The sequence below is a fragment of the Corapipo altera genome, unplaced genomic scaffold, assembly GCF_003945725.1.
Source record: "Corapipo altera isolate COAL_440 unplaced genomic scaffold, ASM394572v1 181, whole genome shotgun sequence".
NCBI classification, from domain to species: Eukaryota; Metazoa; Chordata; class Aves; order Passeriformes; family Pipridae; genus Corapipo; species Corapipo altera.
This window is the reverse complement of record NW_020884999.1, coordinates 112,937-132,675: the sequence shown is the minus strand read 5'-3', so window position 1 is coordinate 132,675 and position 19,739 is coordinate 112,937. Positions and strand designations below refer to the sequence as shown.

Below are 19,739 nucleotides of genomic sequence, written 5' to 3'. Positions count from 1 at the left end.
TGCCCACCCTTCCTGAAGGAATGGGAATACAAAATGACACGGTGTCGATGCATTTGGTGATGTGGCAGCAGACACCCCGGCCCCAGCGGGGAATACAGCCCTTCCCCCTCCGACCGTGTAGTGCGACAGCAGGAACCGAAAGCCTGGCTTCAAGTCATTGCTGGGTATGAAAATAGGCCTGACACGCACACAGCCGCTCTCAAAGGAAAACCGAAACCGAGAATTGCTGAAGTGGTCTGGTGCCCCCGCCCGTGACCCGGGCTCAGTTCCCCAGAGGCATCGCAGAGCCCCTCGCCACCGCGGTGCCTCTCGGGGACACGTGGCTGAGGACCAGGCGTGGGACTGAGGTGGCTTTGGCTGCAGCAGCCCCGATTGCCAGCCTGATCTCATCAGGGTTGAAGGGGAGAGGTTTCCAATCTCCTTCTCCATCAGATGGGCTCACCACCAGCTCCAGCACCAGCCACCCACTAGGGGCTGGCGGCTGCTCGGCCACACTGACGAGGTTCATTAGCCAACTGCTAATTCATGGGTCACATATTAACATACTGATCATTGAGTAAGACACAGCAGGACACACATTAACACACACTAACTGCCTGTAGAGACCCACTGGGCTGCACATTAACTGTACCAGCTGTTGGGTCTTCAAAGCCACTCTGCAGTGCCAGTGTCACCTCCTGCCAGCAGTGAGTGGTGTTCCCCAGACTAATGAGGGATCCCCAGATCTAATGAAGCTGATCCTCTCTATGGTCTTGGCTATTTCCCCTTGCAGATAAAACAGGCAGAAGGGAAAATCTTCCCTCACTGCTGTGGAAGGCAGAGAACTCCTGCACCTGGCCCGAAGGAGATGCAGCCCCGACATCACCACGTGTCTTCCAGGAGATTTAGGGGGAGGGAAGGGCCTCGCTCGGAGAGCTGTGAGCGCTGTGCCCGAGGGGACACCTGCACCTGGTGCTGGCAGGGTGACACCACCAGAAACCAGCCATGGTCTCGCTTTGGGTCAGAGACGTGCCTGGAGCCGGGGGGGGCAGCGGCTGTGCCCCCACCCCGGCCCCGCTGCTCCACACACGGCTCTCCCGCAGCTCAGCAAATCGCTGTCACACCCTCCGCCGCCTTCAATCAACTTTTACAACTTGTTAATTTTACGCAGCGTCCTAAAGAGCAAATAACTGGAAGGCAGGAATGCAGACTCCTTCAGCTAGTCCAAAGAGCCTGAGGCAGCCAAGCCAGCTGGCCAGGGGAGCCCTGCTCAGCCGCGGGGACCTGCCACATCCCGGGGGGAACTTGGTCCGGAGGGGGCTGCCCCACTCCCACGGCAGCCTCTGGCAATGCCATGCTGCTGCCAGCAGTGTGTGGAGGGACCCTGGCAGCTTCTCCCTCAACAAAACCTTAGACTCCACAAGGAAACAGGAGGCAGTGGCTTTGGAGAAGGGATTGCTTGGAGGACAGGCTGCCATTGCCGGCTCTGCATTCCTATGTGCGAGGGGGAGACACCAGTACATCCTGACAGCTGGATTCAAAAGGGGAAAAGGACATGAGAAGTTTGAGTCATAGCGTGGAGAGATCCCATCTCAGATTTGGAGATGGGAATGGGATAGGACTGGGACTCAGAGCCAAGCTCCAGCACGATCCAGCGTGGGGATAACACTGTTTTTGCCACATCAGTTTAAATATGGCTTAGCTGAAGTAGTTGAACGATGCTGAAACTAAGTGAGCCCCAAACAATCTAAACCACACAGCGACTACATGGCCCAGCTGAAACATTTGCACTGACCCTGCTAAAACATCCAGGCAAGGCAGGCCATGGCTCAAAGCCTCCCTGTGCCCTGTGCTGCCTCCTCCCATCCCTGGGGATCCAGCTTGGAGGAGGAGCACAGAGGAAAGAGCCTGGTTTGGTCTCAGCCCTTCTGGGTTTTCATCTTGCAGGCTCGCACAGAAGCTGGGCTCGGTTTAACCCTGGACTCATCACAGCCCAACTTCTCCGGGCTCATTCTCCAGCCAGGGTGTGACCCAAGATCTCCTTGCTCTGCCCAGCCCCAAATACAGATTGAAGGGGTTTGGCCACCTGGGTAGGGAGGACAGAGGTCGGGCAGCAGTGCTCACAGCTGGATACAACGCTGGTTTCGACAGCTGAGAGCTGCCTGCAGCCACAGGTCTCTCAGAGAAACTTCTAATTTTGACTAATCCCACAACCAGGTTCGGTGGATGCGGCTCCCACATGGCTGCAACTCTGTGTGTGACCTGAGAGAGCAACTGTGGCTGCAACAGGGCCCAAAGCAAGGCACCACTGGCTCCAATGGATCTTGCTGCTGCCCTGGCTTTGCAGGACCTTGTGCTGGCATGGGCAGTGCCTGGCACCAAACAGAGAAAGCATAGCTGGGGAAAGGATCCACCACATCCATGCCTGAAGCTCCATCACAGCAGAGAGGAGCATGAGAAAATACCCAGGGAAGACAGATAAGCCCAGAAGAATCACTCCAATTGCTCTTCCCCATGGCCTCTGCTGGAGGACCACTCTCCCTGCTTTGCAGGGGCTCCCCAAAGAGAAGGTGTGGCCATGTCTTACCCAAAACCTCTCTCCCAGCATTCTGAGCCTTGCAGAGGCACAGCTCCAGACTCTGCACTGGGGCACATGGTCTCAGACGAGTCATCGGAGCAGATGTGCTTTTTGGCCTGGCAAACCCTCTGTCTTTCCAACCTTGGCCACATAGCTCAGCCACAACTGGCCTTTAAAGCTGGAAAGCAGCACGGAAAGGGAGACAACTACCCACCATAATCAAGGTTTGCCAGGCTAAGACCAGCCTTGCTTATCCAGTGCAGAGATGTAGAGAAGACACATGGGTGACATAAAGGTGCCAGTTCTCTTTCCCTGACTGGCACCCAGTGGCTGTGGGGCAGGAATAGAGACCAAATGTTTACTGATTTAGGTCACAAGACACTTAAAACTTTGTATGGAAACCCTACACTGTCACAGGTATGTCCCTGAAACCCTTTGTGCTATGGCACAGCCTGGCACTGCCCAAGAGAACATCTCACAGCTGCTCTCAAGTCTTCCCTTCCTTGGTGATGGCTCATCATGGGGTTGAGGAAAGCTGTTTTTCCACCCCAAAATACATCTGAAGATGCAGCAGGAACTGCTGCATCATGACTTTTGTGGAAGAGTCAACACAAAAGCCACCTGAAGCAGATGCTCTGGATGGAAAATCATCCTCTATATCCCTCTTGAGTTCCTGAGCCCAGGATGGTCTGGAGGGTTGATACAGCCCAGCCCAGAACCAACTGCTTCCCTGGGGCTACACATCCCAGAGGGGAAAGTTCCTGATGGATTGCAAACCAAGCTTCTGGCTTTCACTGATGCTTGGAAAGAGTTGCCCTAATGTCTTATTCACCTGTTAAATGTGCTAAAGAACCTCTTTGTCAGATCCAGGGAGCAGTAGTATTTGCAGCAGGGAGCAGTTGGCTCCAGGCTTCATTCAACACCTCGTACACAGGAGGTGTACAGGTCATCAACTTGGTTAATTTTATTCTCACCAGCCCATTCCCACTGGGCAGCAGCAGAACAAGAGGAAAGCATGACTTTAGCCTGGATGAGAAGTCCCAGGGAAGATGATGGGGTACAGGAGATGCCCACTGAGTGATGAAGATGTTTCATGTGGCTTGTGAGTGTGGCTCCTGCCTGGTTCTCCTTGTGTAACTGCCTCCAGCAAGACACTGAAGGAATTTCTGCCGAAATTTTCATTGGAGAAAGCATTTGCTTCCACCCCCCATGGCCACATGTCCCAGTGCTGACCCCCACAGCAGTGATATATCCAGGGCATTTCTGCTATCTGAGGTGAAGCCTTGAGCACAGGACCACACATTTCAATTGTCTGTTGTGTGAAGAAGGGGCTAAAAAAATCACAGCTTTGAAAGAGGTTGTGAAAGAGGCAGATGACTCCCAGACAAACACTGAATCACACACAGGGACTCCCTCCTCTCTCCCATCCCAGCTCCCAGCACATCCCTAATCTTCTCAGAGGAAACAAAGAGAAAAAAAATCAAGCAATAGAGTAAAGCCAAGACAAGTTCAGAGGAGCCCGCTCTGCTCCTCCCTTGCAGATCCTACTGGAATCCTAACCGGGGAAGACAAATCCCCAAAATCCTGCCCCAAGCCCGTGGTCCCAGGCTGGGGAAGGAGGAAGGCAAGATCCGTATCCTCAGCAAAGCCAACATGGTACCACCGACAGCTTTTGCAGGGCATGGGCTGTTCTCCCCGCTGCTGGACTCTCCAGGCTTTTCCTTTTCAGGGACTGGGGGAATTTATTTCCTCTGCCATTTCGGAGGATGCCTGCCTTGCCAGAGATTGTTTTGCAGAGTTCAGACAGATAAGAAAGTGGTTAGCAGGCTCTTCGGTGGAGGAAGGGAGGATTGCTTAGTAAGGGAAAGGGGACTGCTCTGCTCTCAGCAACCACACGCTGCCCTTCCTCTGAGGCCACCGCTCTGGGGGATGCTGGTGCTGGGGACAGGGACAGGCCATCCCAACACCTCTTCACCCCTGGGGGTGTTTTTCGGGTACATCTGCTCGTGGGGCCACACTGGTGACCAGAGATGCTGTTCCTGTGCCAGGACTGGGATCTGTGTCTCATGGAATTCGGGAAATGCGGCTGATGAATGTTCAATCCGACATCTCCGTGTGCTCTTGCAACAGCAAGAGCCCTTTCTGCAGGGTACATGGAAAAAAGAAGGGCAGGAGCCAAGTCCAGGCTGCTCCAGCTTGTGGGGACAGTGCTGTGGTTATCTCACACTCTCCCCATTCCAGAATGTGCCTCCCAGAATGACTGGCAGCAGGAGGGACCTGGTATCTCTGTAGGGCTCGCATGGAGGAAGTCTGAAGATGCACAATTCCTGCTAAGCGTGTCCATCTGCAGCACACCAACAGTGCTCCATGGAGGTTCAGCTCAGCTCCTCCAGACCCTACACCCACCCCACACTGAGGTGTTGTGCCCTGTAGCAGCATAGAGCAGGCCCTCACTGACAGCACAAGCTCTTTCCCAAGGACTTCCCCATGGAGACAACTAGAAACTGCCTCGTGATTTGACCCACAGAGTAACTTGGTGATTCCTGTCCCACAGGACCAGCCACCAGTGTCTGGGGTAGCAGAGTGCTAAGACGTTGGGGGCTGGAAGGAAAAGTGTGACAACACAGGAATGGGGGAGCAGGATGAGAATCTACAATAAAAAAATTAGCAAAAAAAGGTTCAAACCAGAGTTCACCCTGACAGCCTCCACCTGCCCTGCCCACACCACCCACTTCTCACCCTTCCAGTGTCACCTCTGCTTCAGGCAGAGAGGAAACCACAGTGAGAGCCTGTAACACCCATAGCATGGTGGAATTCCACCCTTGGAGGTGTTAACAGGCTGCCCGTCCCTCACAAACCTGACTCCTGACCTCAGCAGCATGAGGGAGGAGAGGTAAGAGCTGGAATATTCTGCCTGGTGCTGGTAGAGCCTTTTGGGAAGCCATTTCTGTGAGTTTACACAGCTTATACGTTCTCCATGCAGTTCCTGGCCGCCTTCCATTGCAGATGAGAGTTTTATGTCGAATTTTAAGTTTGACCACAAATATTTAAACTTCCTTGGACCACAAATGCCGTATCTTCTTTGTGGTTTAGTTGGCACCAAATGAGTATTTACAGATCCCTATATGTCTGTCTGTCATTTAAATATCTCTTGGAGGTGCCAAAGGCTTCAGAAGTGGGGGGGCTCCTCTGGCAGACCCCTGATTCCCCCTCTCTGCCCTTCATTACTAGGCAGAGGCAAGGGAGACGTGCAGGCACTGGCCAAGCCCTTGAAGAGGGCACAGCTGCTCTGGGCTGAGCTTTTCATACTTGCACTCTATTAAGTTTGCTTTCCAGAGAATGTCATCTGAGATCCCACTGTAACTTCCACAGCTCTTTGCCCTGGTGGATACTTGAACTGGGATGAAAGTCTTTGGAATTTTCTCCTCTTCTTTTAGGAAACCAAGTCTACAGGAGATTGTTTTAATGAGAACCGCTAAAACCTCCTAAAGCAGCACAGCTCCCACCTGGCCACTGCTTGCAGCCTCCCCACAGGGGTTTTCACTTCCTCAAACACCAGCAATTCTCAGTGGGTGACAATCCTGACCTGCTGAACTGGGATCCCACTCTAGGGAAACTGGCTGGAGTGGTCAGTGGCAGTGGCAGAACATACTGAATTGAGGGAGGGCTGTTCAGCCAGGGAAACACAACAAAATAAACACGTAAAAAATCCCTCCTAAGCACTCCATGCCAAGAGAATTTGGTGTTGCTGTTACACGGAGCTGGATGAGGAGTGAAGAGCTGAGAGTCCCTGAGCTGACACCCAGCTGGGTGGATGAGTTACGGGAAGCAGCAGCAGCCCAAAATCTGAGTTAACGTGCACACACCGGCTTGAATCAAGTTGTGTGTGTTTCATTTCCTTCAGACTTTTTACTCTAGGACACAAACTGGATGCTTGTCCCACCAATTTTAGGGGAACTTTAGAACATGGAGTGGTGTGGTAGATGCTGCTCCTGTAACACTGCTTTTACCACCCCAGAGACCCACTGCACTGGCCGGTCATGACAGCACTCGGGGACCTCTCCCTAAAGTCCAACCATCCCTTGGGAGACACAAAGCAACTGTGTGCCCGGGGCAAAAGCTCCAGCAACGGCTGCCCACATCAGAGGAAACAGATACCTGAGTCAGAGCCATGCGATGAGAAACCTCCACTCCACAAACCAGAAGCCAGACTGAGCAACGTCAGCGCCGAGCTGCCCCACTGCTGCTTGCATGCCTCTGGGAAGCTCAGGGCACTCCAGCTCGCCTCAACTTTGGAAGTAGAAAGAGAAGCAGCTTTGCTTTGAACTAAGAAGCAGGCAAAGCCCTCGTGAAGGGGCAGCTCGCGGGGCTGGGGCCGCCGCGTGCAGGGAGGAGCTCCTCCGACCGTTGGCTGCTCTGCTGGGGCCAATGCTAAATTCCCTTGAAAACAGAGGGTGGGGATACAGCAGGCAATGTAATAACACCAGAAAAATGCCACCACAGCTCTTGTCGGCTGCGACACCACAGCCCTAGAGATATTAGCAATACTGGCATTTCCCCCTGCCGCAAGAACCACACTGGCAGCGCGCTCCCGGCGGCTCGGGGCAGGGCGGGAAGCAGCTCACAACAGTTCCAGCAGCCACTTCAGGGAGGGACAAACACTGTATTTTGCTTTACAGTGAAATGCTGCCACTTAGGGGACTCCCGATGACGTTCTTGTGCCTGAGAGCCCAGGTCTTCTTCTAGGAGGGGCTGCCCCAAGCAGGAGACACTCTGTTAGCCTACCAGAGAGGTAACTTTCTGCACTGGATGAGAGCTCTGGCCCATGCGGATCCTGCTCTGCTCAAAGGAAGCGGCGAGCACAGCTCTGCTACTTATACCCAATACTCAGTTCTTTTGGCAAATGATTAATGGCCCGAGTCTTGCAGTTGCTTGCTTCCAGCCGGGCCAAGAGCTGCAAACACACCTAGGGAAGGCAAGGGAAGGAGGAATTGGAACAGCGGTTTGTCAGGGAAAGGAAAATTATTCGCTGCGTCTTTGTTTTCGGGAGAGCTCCTCCTCCCGGGAGCGGGATGCTGAGCACAGAGCAGGGCCCCTGCCCTGAAACGGAGGAGCTGAACCAGAACAATAGGGTGGGGACTCTGGATGGGCCCTGACAAGTGGGGTGGGCTGGAGCAGGGGCACCGATCCATCCTTTTGACTTCATTCACACTTACAGCTGCATTAGAGACATTTCCTGAAAGCACAGTAGGAAGAGAGGGGTATTCGCTCACTCCACCCTCCATCTAACACCGTCCTCGCGATCCAGCCGTGCACCGAGAGCCAATTTTGGCCTCTGGCAGAGCCGCAAGCCAGACATTACAAGCGCTGGTGTGAGCAGCACAGGTCCCCACCCGATGAGCAGCGCACAGACTTGGAGCACAGAGGAGGGGTGCAGCAGCCAGCAAAAAAAAAAAAAAAAAAAAAAAAAATCAATGTAGGGAAATGCAGAGCATTGAGTATGTCCAAGGTGGACAAAGGAAGTGTCAAGAGTGGGATCTGAGTGTTTGGCTTCAGGACAAGGCAAGGTGCAGCCACCAGCTGACATCGCATGAAACAAGGCAGAGTTTCTCTCGCAAAGGAGAGGGGAGTACCAGCCATGCTGCTCGGGGGCTTTGAGGCAGGATTTGTGCCACAGCGCTCCCACCCCGGGGGCGACTGTATCGCCCTGTCTAGAGCACGTCATCTCCCGAGGATGCCACGACCTGCGACGCGGAGCAGAGGATTGAAAACAGCGCAGCAATCCCCGCGCCTGACTCACCGCGGCCTGGGAGCCTGCGCGGTCCCGGCGCATCGTGATCCTGCATGTGGAGCCTGAAAAACAACTTTTTTCCCTTTTCTAAAAAACAAAAATCCAGACGCCCTCTTCCAAATCTGGAGTTACTCAGCCTGACTCACACCAAGGCTCTCCTGGCTCTGCCGGCAGCGCCTGCACGTACCTGGAGTGGGCTGTGCAGGCTGTGCTGGTGATACCCACGGTGCTGTACACCTGGAGCCACAGCACTTCCCTGAGTGCTGCAACACCAGCTTGCTGCAGCCAACCTAATTATTTTCAGCTTCAAACTTCAACCATTTTTGGTGAATCCCCGAATGAAAAAAAAAAAAAGAAGCCAAACAAATACATGAAGACTATAATTTTTTTTTTTTTTAAATGGGAAAAGTATTTCTTTCATTCTCCCATAATACAAATCCAGCAAACATGAAAAACATGAACCCAAACCAAAGCTCAGACATCACATCTGGGGAGAGACCAAGCATGGAAAATTTTAATCCAAAGGTTAATGTTTGGGAAGCTCCGAGTGTGTGAAATGAGGGGTTAGATGGGTGCTGCTCCATGGTTTGAACAGTTGTTGCCGCCAAGTGGCGGCTTTCAAACGGTGCCTGCCTGCCCCAGCCCAGGCACTCGGGGTCAGGAGCTAAAATAGAAAACAACTGAAATCACTGGAAGCAAACAAACACTCAGATCAGATGCTGGAAAAGCCAAACGAGGAAGGAGCCAGCAGCACGAAACACAACTCGAGTCCTGTGACTGGAAATGGACTCCTGACTTGCCCTGGGTGAACTGCACCAAACCACATGGTGGTGGTGGCCCTCACCACACTCTCCTGCTCCTCCGAGCTCTCCTGTGCCGCCTCTGCAGCTCCAAGATCACTTGACAGCCCTGTGACCCTCCTGTTCCAACTGTCACCTCCATGTCCTTTGCTCACTGCTCTGCAGGGTCACACCCCAGTGGTTATCACACCTTGGGGCTTTCTCCACCCCACACCTTTTTCACCAGAACCACCATTTCCTGCCCAAAGACAGAGCACCAAACTCTTCCCCTTCACCCCAACTCATCCCCTTGCCCCCAGCCCTTCCTCTTCTCCCCTGCCCATCTCCTTCACCCCAGCCCCAGTCAATGCACCTCCCTGTACCTACCCAGAGCAGCATCTCTGTTGCTCTCCTGCTCGCACCAACCTTGCACCCCAAGCTGCTGGGCTCCTGCACCCCCACTCCCACCTACACATCTGCCCTCTGAGCATCTCATACCCCCGTTTCCACCACATCCTGCCTCCAAAATGCCTTTGTCTTCACCTTCTGCATTAGATTATGCCCTTTCCAGACTGCTCCTTCCAAGCACTAGAAATCTCTCATCCCCAAAGCTCCAACAGAATAGCATCCTAATTGCCTTTGTTAGGGATGGGGCCATGCCTGTAAAATTGCCACGGCTGCTGCGGGGCCGTGTCGGCACTAACAATAGCTTAAAAGCTCCAGGAGTTCAGCGTGGAGTCCTCCCACACTAAACTAAACACAAAGAGAAGGGACCATATGTCTGCAAAGGCGGCCGTGTCAGGTGGGTCGGAGCCCGGCTCCCCAGGCTCCCCGGGGGTGGGAAGGGAAGGCACGGCCCCGGCAGGCGTGAGAGCATCCGGCAGAGCCACGCTGCATCCAGAGGGATGCCGGACGGGATGCTTCCTGGGATCAGCCAGGGCAGAGCTGCTCCCTAGGGCAGCGCACATGAGCTTCAAGGAGCTGGAGCATCCCTGCCCATGGGCACTTGCCAGGCTGCTTCTCTCCGGAGTGCCAAGCCGAAAAGCTCCTTCCCATGTTTCCTGGAGTCATGGGAAGGTTTGATTTTCATCACTTCACTGAGAGATGCAACAGAAAACAACTGTGACTTGCTGCAAAGGGAGGAGGAGGGTGACATCTCCCAGACAGTTTGGATGTCATACATTGTTCCCCCCAGAATGGTGGTGCTGACCGAGAAGTGTAAAGAGGAGAGTCTGGATGGATGATGGGGTTCAGCTCCAAAGATGCTAATTTTGACTGGGCACAGGCTGCTCAAGGTGTCAGACACAAACAGGCTGCTGGGGGCACACAGACACTGGTCAGAGAAGGGGAGAGGGGCAACTGTCATGTGTAAGCAGAGAATTTCTGCAAAAAGATGGGAAAAACATAAAATAGTGCACAAAAATGCAAATGGTCCTTTAACAAACCATTGGCTAAGCCAGCTCCAGACCATTTTGGGTGTATGGTGCCTTGCTTGGCTGAGCACAAAATCCAGGCACCTTTTGCTTCCCGACCACGCTCCTCTCTCTGCAGGTAAAAACCTAAATCTGCTGACAACTAACTGCAGAAGGGTAGGGGTAAAAACGAAAAGCAGAAACCAGAAGTGATGTTGAGGGAAACACCAGGAATCTCTGCAGACACCGAATGTTTCTCTAAGCTTAGCCCAGAAAAAGGGCTCTGAAAGCACATGCAAAGCACCTCTGTCTGGGCAGGGGAAGGGCCGACGGGAAGGGCGATGGAGGACCTGAAGAGAAATCGTGGCAGGGCTCACCTGCAAAGGCAGGGGAACTGTGTGATGAGAAACACGAGCAGAACAGGCTGGCAGAGACATGGCTGAGGACTGGGCTCCCTCAGGGTTTGTGCTCATGGAAGCGTGTGCTAGCACGCTCCGAGGAGTCCCAACAAAGGACAGGCAGGCGTGCTCCAGCTGCCCATGGACCATCGCTCCCGCTCTGCAGCCCTCCAGCCAAGGGGGAAAATGTAATCAGAGCAATTTCTATTAGCAAGAATATAAAGACTTGGAAGCTCTGGGCTGTCTCTTGACAACTAATTAATTACCAGGTAGCATCCCCTTGAAGCTGCCAACACAGCACACACAAGTTCCAGCACGATTTAGGGAGAGAGATGAACTTTACAATAAACTCTAGAATTTTACTTCATCTCCCGCCACCATCTGAGATCCTGGGGGAACAGGAAGGGGTGGCAAGAGGCAACTCTGAAGCCATCTGGGATCATCATTAACTCGTTCACTCGTGGCCTCTGAAACAAAAATGCCGACTGCACTGTGAGCAGCAGCTTCCAGTCAGACGAGCTCCTTGGATTCTCCATTTCTTAAACGCTCTTCTGCCAGTTTCTGCCATAGGGCGCCCATTCCTGGCAGTCCCCTCGCCTGTCCCCCAAAGCTTTGGCCCTCAGGGCAGCCAGGCTTTGAAACAACGAAGAGCAGGAATTGTGTTTCAAATAGCTTTAAGTGAAATGTTTTTCACTAACAGAAATAAAAAGGAGTAGGTGAAAAAGTATGTCAAGAAAGTAGGAAAAAGATAAGAGGAGATGGAGAGAGTGACTGCTGCTGATAGCTTTTATAGAAAAACACAGAATCACACCACTGTGGCAGAAGGGACCAGGAGGCCTTGGTTTGAGCTCCTGGACCAGGCTGGTGTGGTCGTGCAGTGCCGTGCCCGGCTGGTCCCTCACCTCCGACCACATCCCACTCCTTGCAGTCCTCAACAGAGCGTCCCTTTCCAGCTGATTAGTTGCTAACTGTGATGGGACTGGTTTATCAGGACAGTCACAGAGCTACACAGCATGTCCCCACACAACAACTACACCGTGCTGGAGGAAAGGAGACTCCCAGGATCGTTGCCATTCCACAAAGGGACAAAGGCTATCTGGGCTGCAGAGGTCACTGGGAACAGCAGCGGATGCTGCTAACCACAGCAATGTGCCAAGCTTTGTCAGGACATCTCATACAAAAAAGAGAAAGATAAAAACAAGCTACAGTTGAAGATCAGGATGTGTGACTTGGGCTTGGGCAGCCAGGCCTGAGAGTCACAGAATGGTCTGGATTAGGAACCTTAAAGATCATCTAGTTCTAAACCCCCTGCAGTCAAACACTTCCATGATTCAGTGTAAGCTCTGAGGCAGCACTGTGAGGTCTAAACTAGGAGATAATACATGAAATACAAGGATATTTAAGGCTGGTCATCCCAACATAACATTTCTTAGGCTCTAGAGACACAGGGAGATGGGAGATGCTGTTCAGCATGGCACATGTGAACTGAACTACACAGTACACCAGGCAGCACCTCAGTGGGATGGTTTTGCCTGCACCCAGGGTAGTATCAGATCAACCAGAGGCACCTTGATCAGCACGTGGGGACAGGGTTACATTTGAGGACTGCCTTGAGGTGACATTTTACACGTGACAACTCTCCCACCTCACTACTTGAGACAATCCTGGCAGGCAGCTTGTCTGGGTTGACAGCTTTTGGGACCAGAAGCCTCCATCTCCCTGCTCCAGGCCACAGCTTTACTGGTGGCCATGGATTTCTTCCTTAGACACCAGGACAGCCACAGGTCATCTTGCTCAGGTGCAAATGTTCTGGGCTAAGCCAAAACATTTCTTTTCTTTTTTAAATTTACTTGATGTAAGTCCAAAAACTGAGATGACATCAAAGAGCCCATTGAGTAGATCCCCTCCAGAAATGCACGGGGACTTTACCTCGTTAGTACAAACAGGGCTCCCCTCCAGACTTCCTGGGAACAGCTGAAGCAGCATCGCACTTCAAAAACCAGCCTGCACATCACAGGGTTGGGGAGGAGCTCAGTTCTGGCTCGGGATTGTTGACAACCATTTCAAAGCCCATGCAGGATCACACACAATAATTGTCACAGCCCTGGGGGGAACAACTTTCTCTTTGTCCCCAGGATATGGGCTGTAAAGGGAATGGCAGGGCAGGAGCTCTCACATGAAGCAGTTGGGGAGGGGATGAAGTCTGATGTGAAGGAGAGAAAGAGAAGAAGACTTAGACAGTGGAGCAATTTATTCCTCCTGGAACTGGTCAGTGATTGTTTCCCACGAGCTACCAGGAGGGATGGATGTCCCTTCAGATTCCAACCCATGCCAAGAGAGTACATCTTCTCCTGAGGGATGGCAACTGCCAGCAGTTGTGTCCCTGATGCAGTCCCCAGCTCGGATCTGCTGCTGGCTGAGGTCTGAGGTCACTTCCAGAGGGACAGAGGAGACCTGCAGGAGTCCAGGCTCAGCCATGGCAAGGAGTGACAATCAGGAGATATGCTGCTTCCTGGAAGAATTGGAACTGATGTGCAAATAATGACAGAAAAAATGTGGGGCAAGGGAGGGTTAGAGAGAGATTAGTCTGGGGCACACTCTGGGAGATACACAATGTTAAGTATGAGGGCAAAGGAAATGAAAACTGGAAACTCAAACATAGTCAAGAATCCAATCCCAGCCTGGGCAGGAAGTTTACACTCTGCTTCTAAATATACATGTTTTTAAATCAACAAGCTTTCTTGTTCCTCAGCTCTACTGTACAACCACACGGGAGAACTAACCGGATAGAGGCACTGCCAAGCTCTCCTGGCAAGGCGTGCTGTCCACGAGGGACAAGGGATGGGCTTCCCTGATCCTGAAGATGCTTTGGGAGAGCAGAATTCCCAGCTCCAAGCACACTGCTCAGCACGTAGCACCCTGTCCCTTGCAGGCAGATCCTCCTGTGCTCTCCAAGTGCCATGTCCATGGACACGAGAAGAGGGAATGATGCCCTGGGAGCAGGGTTCAGCTGTGGTGCCTCTTTCCTCCCTGCTCTCTGGCCACTGCATTCATGCTCAGCAGTCGGATAGTCACATATTTTTTTTAATTTGATATAATTATCTCGTAGAAATTACTGTACACAGCCTCTTGGGATCTAAAGCAATTAAGTGAAGATAAATTTCTTTCATGGAGCAAGCTGTCAAAGGATGAAGCAATTTCATTCCCCATTTGAAGTGGAAGCTTTGGGTCATGCATGGTTTATTTGAAACAATGCCATCACCTAAAGCTGCTGATCTTATCTGTCTTTCTCTGTCTCTCCATTTCAAACTGCTGAAGATGTGCAGCGTGGCACTGCCTGAAGTGATGACATCTGGCACCAGGCCAGCTACAGAAACAAGCTGCTCCTCCCCGAGCCCGAGTGCAAGAGGCCAAGCATTCCTATTAAAAAGGGGGAAACCGAGGTGAAATCTGGGAAGAGTTGAAAAGTGGGAATCCTGCCCAAGGGAACAGAAGACCCATGAGCTACAGGAGGAGCAAGGTGCCTGCAGGAAGGGGTGGCACTGCCCAAGACAGGATGGGAGCATGTAGGGCATCTCTGAGGGGTTACAGCCTAGCAGGCTTCCTCTTCCTTACCAGGCTGCCCTGAAGCCATCTAAACCAAGCTTCCAGGATTTCATCACAAGAAAGAACAGCCCATGCCCTTCAGTCTGTATGAGGAGAGACATGGCAGGACAGAAATTATAACCCATTAACACATTCATGCTAAGTCACTCAGAATTTCCAACAAATTCTCTCCTGTCCTCACACTTCACCATGCCAAGATGTTTCATCTTAGACAAAAAAACCACATAAAAATTGAAGTAACTAATTTAAATAAACCATTCTCCAAAGTGGTGGTTTTTATCCTCAGAAGGGGAGGATGTGGAGCAAAGAGTGGCCACAACGAGGGTTCTGTTACCCGCACAGGTTCAGCACTGGAGATGCTCCCATGGAGACTCCTGGGAAGGAAGGCATATTTATATTTAGCAGGTACTACATACTTCCCAAATATGAGGTGTCCCCCCATAATGATACCCGGGCATGTCAGGGCAGTCCCTTACTCAAGTCACAGGGAAGTTGGTAAGGATTCTTGGGTCTAAAAGGAGGTTGCAGCTACAAGTGTAAAAACAGGCAACTGCTGAGCAAATTCAGCTCCCACGGCCTGGACTGATAAGAGCATTTCGTCCACGAAGCTTCTGCAGAGCTCAGATCAGTGCTGATCAAATCATTGCTCATTAGGACTAAAAAAAGTTGCTGGTACTACAGGGAGCTATTAATATAAGCTGGCAACGGGTACAAGTTTGAGAAGCATCTGGGTGACTTAAGAGTGCAAAAATGATCTTCAGAAGTGACCTCAGCACCAGAAATGTGGCACGTCACTGACAGCTGGGAGGTCACTGTATCAACTCCAAAAATGAACAGCAGAAGCCATATCCCCGATGAACCCTTGAAATGCTGCTCCAAGGCCACTTTTCCATGGGAAACATCAAGTGTGGACCAGGTATCAGGTGAAGTGACACAGCACTGGAAGCCAGCTCCATCTTCTGTCTATAGACATAAATCTTCCTCCTTCCATAATAATGGCTGCTATAATAAACATCACATCGTTTATGCTTAAGATAAACACGGAACCAAAATGTAAATCTGTTCTGTTGTTCACAGACCAGGCAGGAGTAACTCCTCAGAAAACACATTTGTCTTCATACTGAGAATTTGTGTTTATTTGTGCATCTACCTATTCCAAGTACAGAGGACTTTTGGGGAAGTTTAAAGAAATAAATCAACAAAATGACTACAAATAAATACTATTGTTGTTGCTATTCATAATATATAAACTTATGGACAAATATTTTTACATATGGCACAGAAAATGTTTTATGCAAAATGCTGGAATGCAAAATGTCAAAGTAAATTCTGTTAATTTAAATAAATTATGGGGTTTACCTTATATTTTAGGAAATATATGGAAATATGTTATGAGGAAAAATGTGAATAAATTATCTGGAGTAACTATGCAGCATTTTTCATGTCCCACCACAGATACAGTGAGGCCAGCAGCAATAACGTTTGCTCATGTGAGGTCTGTGTTTGGGAAGAATTTTAACGCTTCCCAGTGAACCTTCCCTTAGTACCCCCTCATCTTCCTAAGGGACCAGGGTGGCCAGGGGCTGAGGCACTGGCCTGAAATCCTGGGTATCAGGGGTTTGTTCTCATCCTGAAGCAAAGGCTTCCTGTGGGACCTGGTTGGTCCCTCAGCCCCGTGTACCTCTGTTGCCAATCTCCAACAAGGAAATTGCTTTTCCTTCTGTCCTAACGTGCTGTGGAGATATGTTCATTAATGCCTGGGAAGTGCCTTTGACTTCAATGACAGTGAGAAAAGAAAACAATAAATAAGACCATGGTAGTATCTTCTCTTTCTGATTGGGATGTGATGGTATGAGGACACTGAGGGTTACAGCTCTGGCCTGCTGCGGGAGCTGGGCTCTGCATCCTCGCCCAGACCCAGCCCAGAGCTGGTAAACGGATTTGGCATCCACAAAAACAACACAAGGCCCAGCTGGGAGCAGAAACGTGGGGAGCAAACTTCAAGCTCAACGACAGAGGTCACCTTCCGTCTCCCATAGAGACAGAGTAGATCCCCATCTGTTATTTGGGCTGACCACTCCCTGCATTCCACCCCGTCCACTTCTCTGGCAGGCTTCCCAGGATGTGGATCTTTCTTATTCAGGGTAACAATGAGGAGTTATTAATTCGGTCTTTTTTCAGGTTTCCTGAGGTCCTTCCAATAGCTGTGCTGGTGGATACCACAGCCTTTGTCGTCTTCAGCTGGGAGGTTTTAAGCATTTCAGTTGGTCAAAGACAAAATAGTGCCATGAAACAGGGTCACCCCAAAGCCGAGCCACAGGCAGAGACCAAGAGTCAGGTCAAAGACTGAGATAATGCAAGAGTGAAGAGTCTGAGCAGTGGCAGCGTATCCAGCTGGGAAAGTGGGAGGCAAAGAGGAAACCCTGAGTCCCAGGGACCCCCTGTGCGATCCGAAGCACCACATTAACACTTGAGCACCACAAAGATTGTCTGAGATGAGGCCACGCTTTGTGCCCAGGGACAGCTCAGCCAGCCAGAGCAGCCTTTCAATTTCCTCAGAGCTTCTCTGGGTAGCAATAAGAGATGGCTCATTGGGAGGGGATCCAGCATAAATGGTGTTTTAATGAGGCCTTTCAATATACTTATAGACTAATCAGCAAATTCCATGAGGTCTGGGCTCTAATATGTCATTCTGAGTAGACTAAAGCCATGGTGAATACCTTTTCACAGACAGAGCTGTGCACTCTCTGGGCTTGAGTCCTGCTAAGATGTGGCAGGTTCTGTGCCATTTGGGTGCTGGTATAGCAGAAACGAGGCCATTTCCTGCTCAAAAACCCCAAGGGAAGCGAAGGGTACACGCAGCCTGCTCCAAGGAGGTGCTGCACAGGAGGCTTCATGGTTTGACTCTCCTTTCCTAGGTCACTCCACTATTGCTGACTCCGGGAACAAACGGTCAGCGAGTTTCTTGAATAGCACATTTCCCATTTCCCAAGAGTTTGTGCTGAACCTCTGGAAGCAGCTTTTAGGACACAAGGACTAAACACAAATAAGTTTCCCATCTCATTACATAAATCTGGCCTGACCATGACAGAAGTGAGGATGTTCAACAGCAAGCATCACCTGATCCACATGAAAAGATCCAACGCCAGGCATGGGACAAGGCTGATTTATCCTGTCAGTCTCTGCCTAGAGCTGATGATCACATCACACTTCCAGCAAACACTTTAAAACAGCCTTTAGCTGACACCAGAGCCAAACTGTGCAGAGCTGGCTGAGGACCTGACACATGCTGGTACACGTGCACAGCTCACACCCAGGCTGCCTGATTCACTTGGAGCAGTGGCTCAAGTGCCCTGTCCAAGATGAGCCTGGAGGAGAGGCAGAGGTGGATCCGAGGCAGGGGAGGAAGGGATGGAAATAACACAAGCTGCTTGAGAAAATTCCCCACGGCCTCCCCATGTACCAGAGTAGCACTCCTTCCCTCCACATGCCAGGAAAGAGGCATTTCAGGGGTAGGGAAGGTTGTTTCCACCAACTGCTGGTTCTTCCCTCTCCAGTTCCCCCCGAGGAGATGGGGCTGCCTGGAAGGCAGCACCTCATACTTCCCTGCAAGCTGTGTCCAGACCACAAAGCCACTCTGGTGCTCACTGACAGGCGCGTTAAGAGAACACGTGTAACTGGATCTTAACACGTTGGCAGGTGGTTCCTCACCTCGCAGTGCGACTGCAGTTCCCACACACAGCTCTCAGCCTCAGGACCAGGCAAAGCAGCAGGACCCCAGCTCTGCAGAGGTGCTGGACTGAGGCTGCTGTTATATCTGCCATCCTGCCTGGGCAGGGCTACAGGACCTGTTAACTCTTGGCTGTGGCAAAGAGGCTGCAGAGCTTTGAACTCCTGCTGCCTCCAACACCATTTCACAGCTCGATGCCACGGCTGTGCGTCATCAGGCGCTCGGCACGGCCGGGGCGAGAGGACGTGAAAAGCTCGTATGCCCCAGAGACTGCAGTGCACAGGATATGGACTGGATTAAAATCTGGTCAACAGAGGTCTTAAAATGTCAGCGTAAACAGGAGGGCAGTGCTGGCGGGGCCGCAGGGAAGCTTGCTCGGGCTTATGCTGCTTAACAATAGGTTCAGTGACCTGGACAAAGAAAACCTTTGCTGATAAAGCCAGCAGATTAGACACCGTCTCAAACCCTCCCAAGCTTTGAAGAGAGCAACTCACTAACAGGCAAAAACCCGGAATTGCTCAGTCACCTACTCATTAACAAACCTCAGGCTATTTAACAGTTAAATGCAAAGTTGTGTCTCCAGAGCAAAGGCTGCAGGACATTGGTGGGTATGGAGAAGAGCACCTCTCCTGCCTCTCACTCCATCTATTCAGCTTACAGAAAAGGCATGGAGATCAGGGGGCACACTTGTATATCAGGGTTAGAGCAACGACCCAGGACTTCCCAACCTACAGCAAAATTCAATTAGTGGAAACTGAAATGAAGCAAATTCAGCCTGGAAATAACACACGTTTTTAACAGAGATTGGAACTGGCTCCTGCGACAATTTTCCTGAGGATCCTGATGGGTTCTCAGCCTTCCAGAATCAAGGATTTGTACTTTCTACAAGACCCACTGTTGGAAATCTCCCTGTGGTTTCCTGAGGAAGAAAAGACCAGTGGAGATGTCCACAGCTCCCCTAGCTTGCCAGCATCCGGGGCTCTCCCAGGCTGGATTCCCCACTTTCAGGACTGACGCACACCACCGTGGGCTCCTCTTTGAAGAGGGGGTTTCTGACCTGTACATTCTTCCCAGAAGCTCCCTGATGTTCAAAGCACCTTGCTGACAGACAGGCAGGTGTGCCTGTGACAGTGACCACCTCCCCAAACCCAGCGCGGGGGCAGCGGGGGAGCGGCCCCCCAAACACAGCCCTGGGCAAGGCACGGGGGAGTACTCCAAGCCCAGCTGTGACATTTCCTTTCACCTATACCTGTACAGCTGTTTCCTACAGGGCTGCAGCCTCAAGTGAGATGTGTGAGGCTTCTGTAGGTGCTTGGGAACAAGATGGAACAGAAATGCTTCACACCTGGCCCCAAAATTACAGCACGCTGGCAGGTGGCCAACATAAACTGGCAGAGTACCAGTTGCAATGGACATCAATTAAGCAGCCTGTCATCCTCAGACTGCAGGCTTTGCTTTTTGCGATC

The 19,739-nt window shown here is 51.5% G+C and overlaps 1 protein-coding gene across 3 annotated transcripts in view; it reads right to left on the bottom strand.

Moving 5' to 3' along the window:
* The window catches only part of SMG6 (SMG6, nonsense mediated mRNA decay factor), a 109,729-nt gene that overhangs the window by 20,896 nt on the left and 69,094 nt on the right, over positions 1-19,739 (bottom strand). The window lies entirely within an intron of this gene.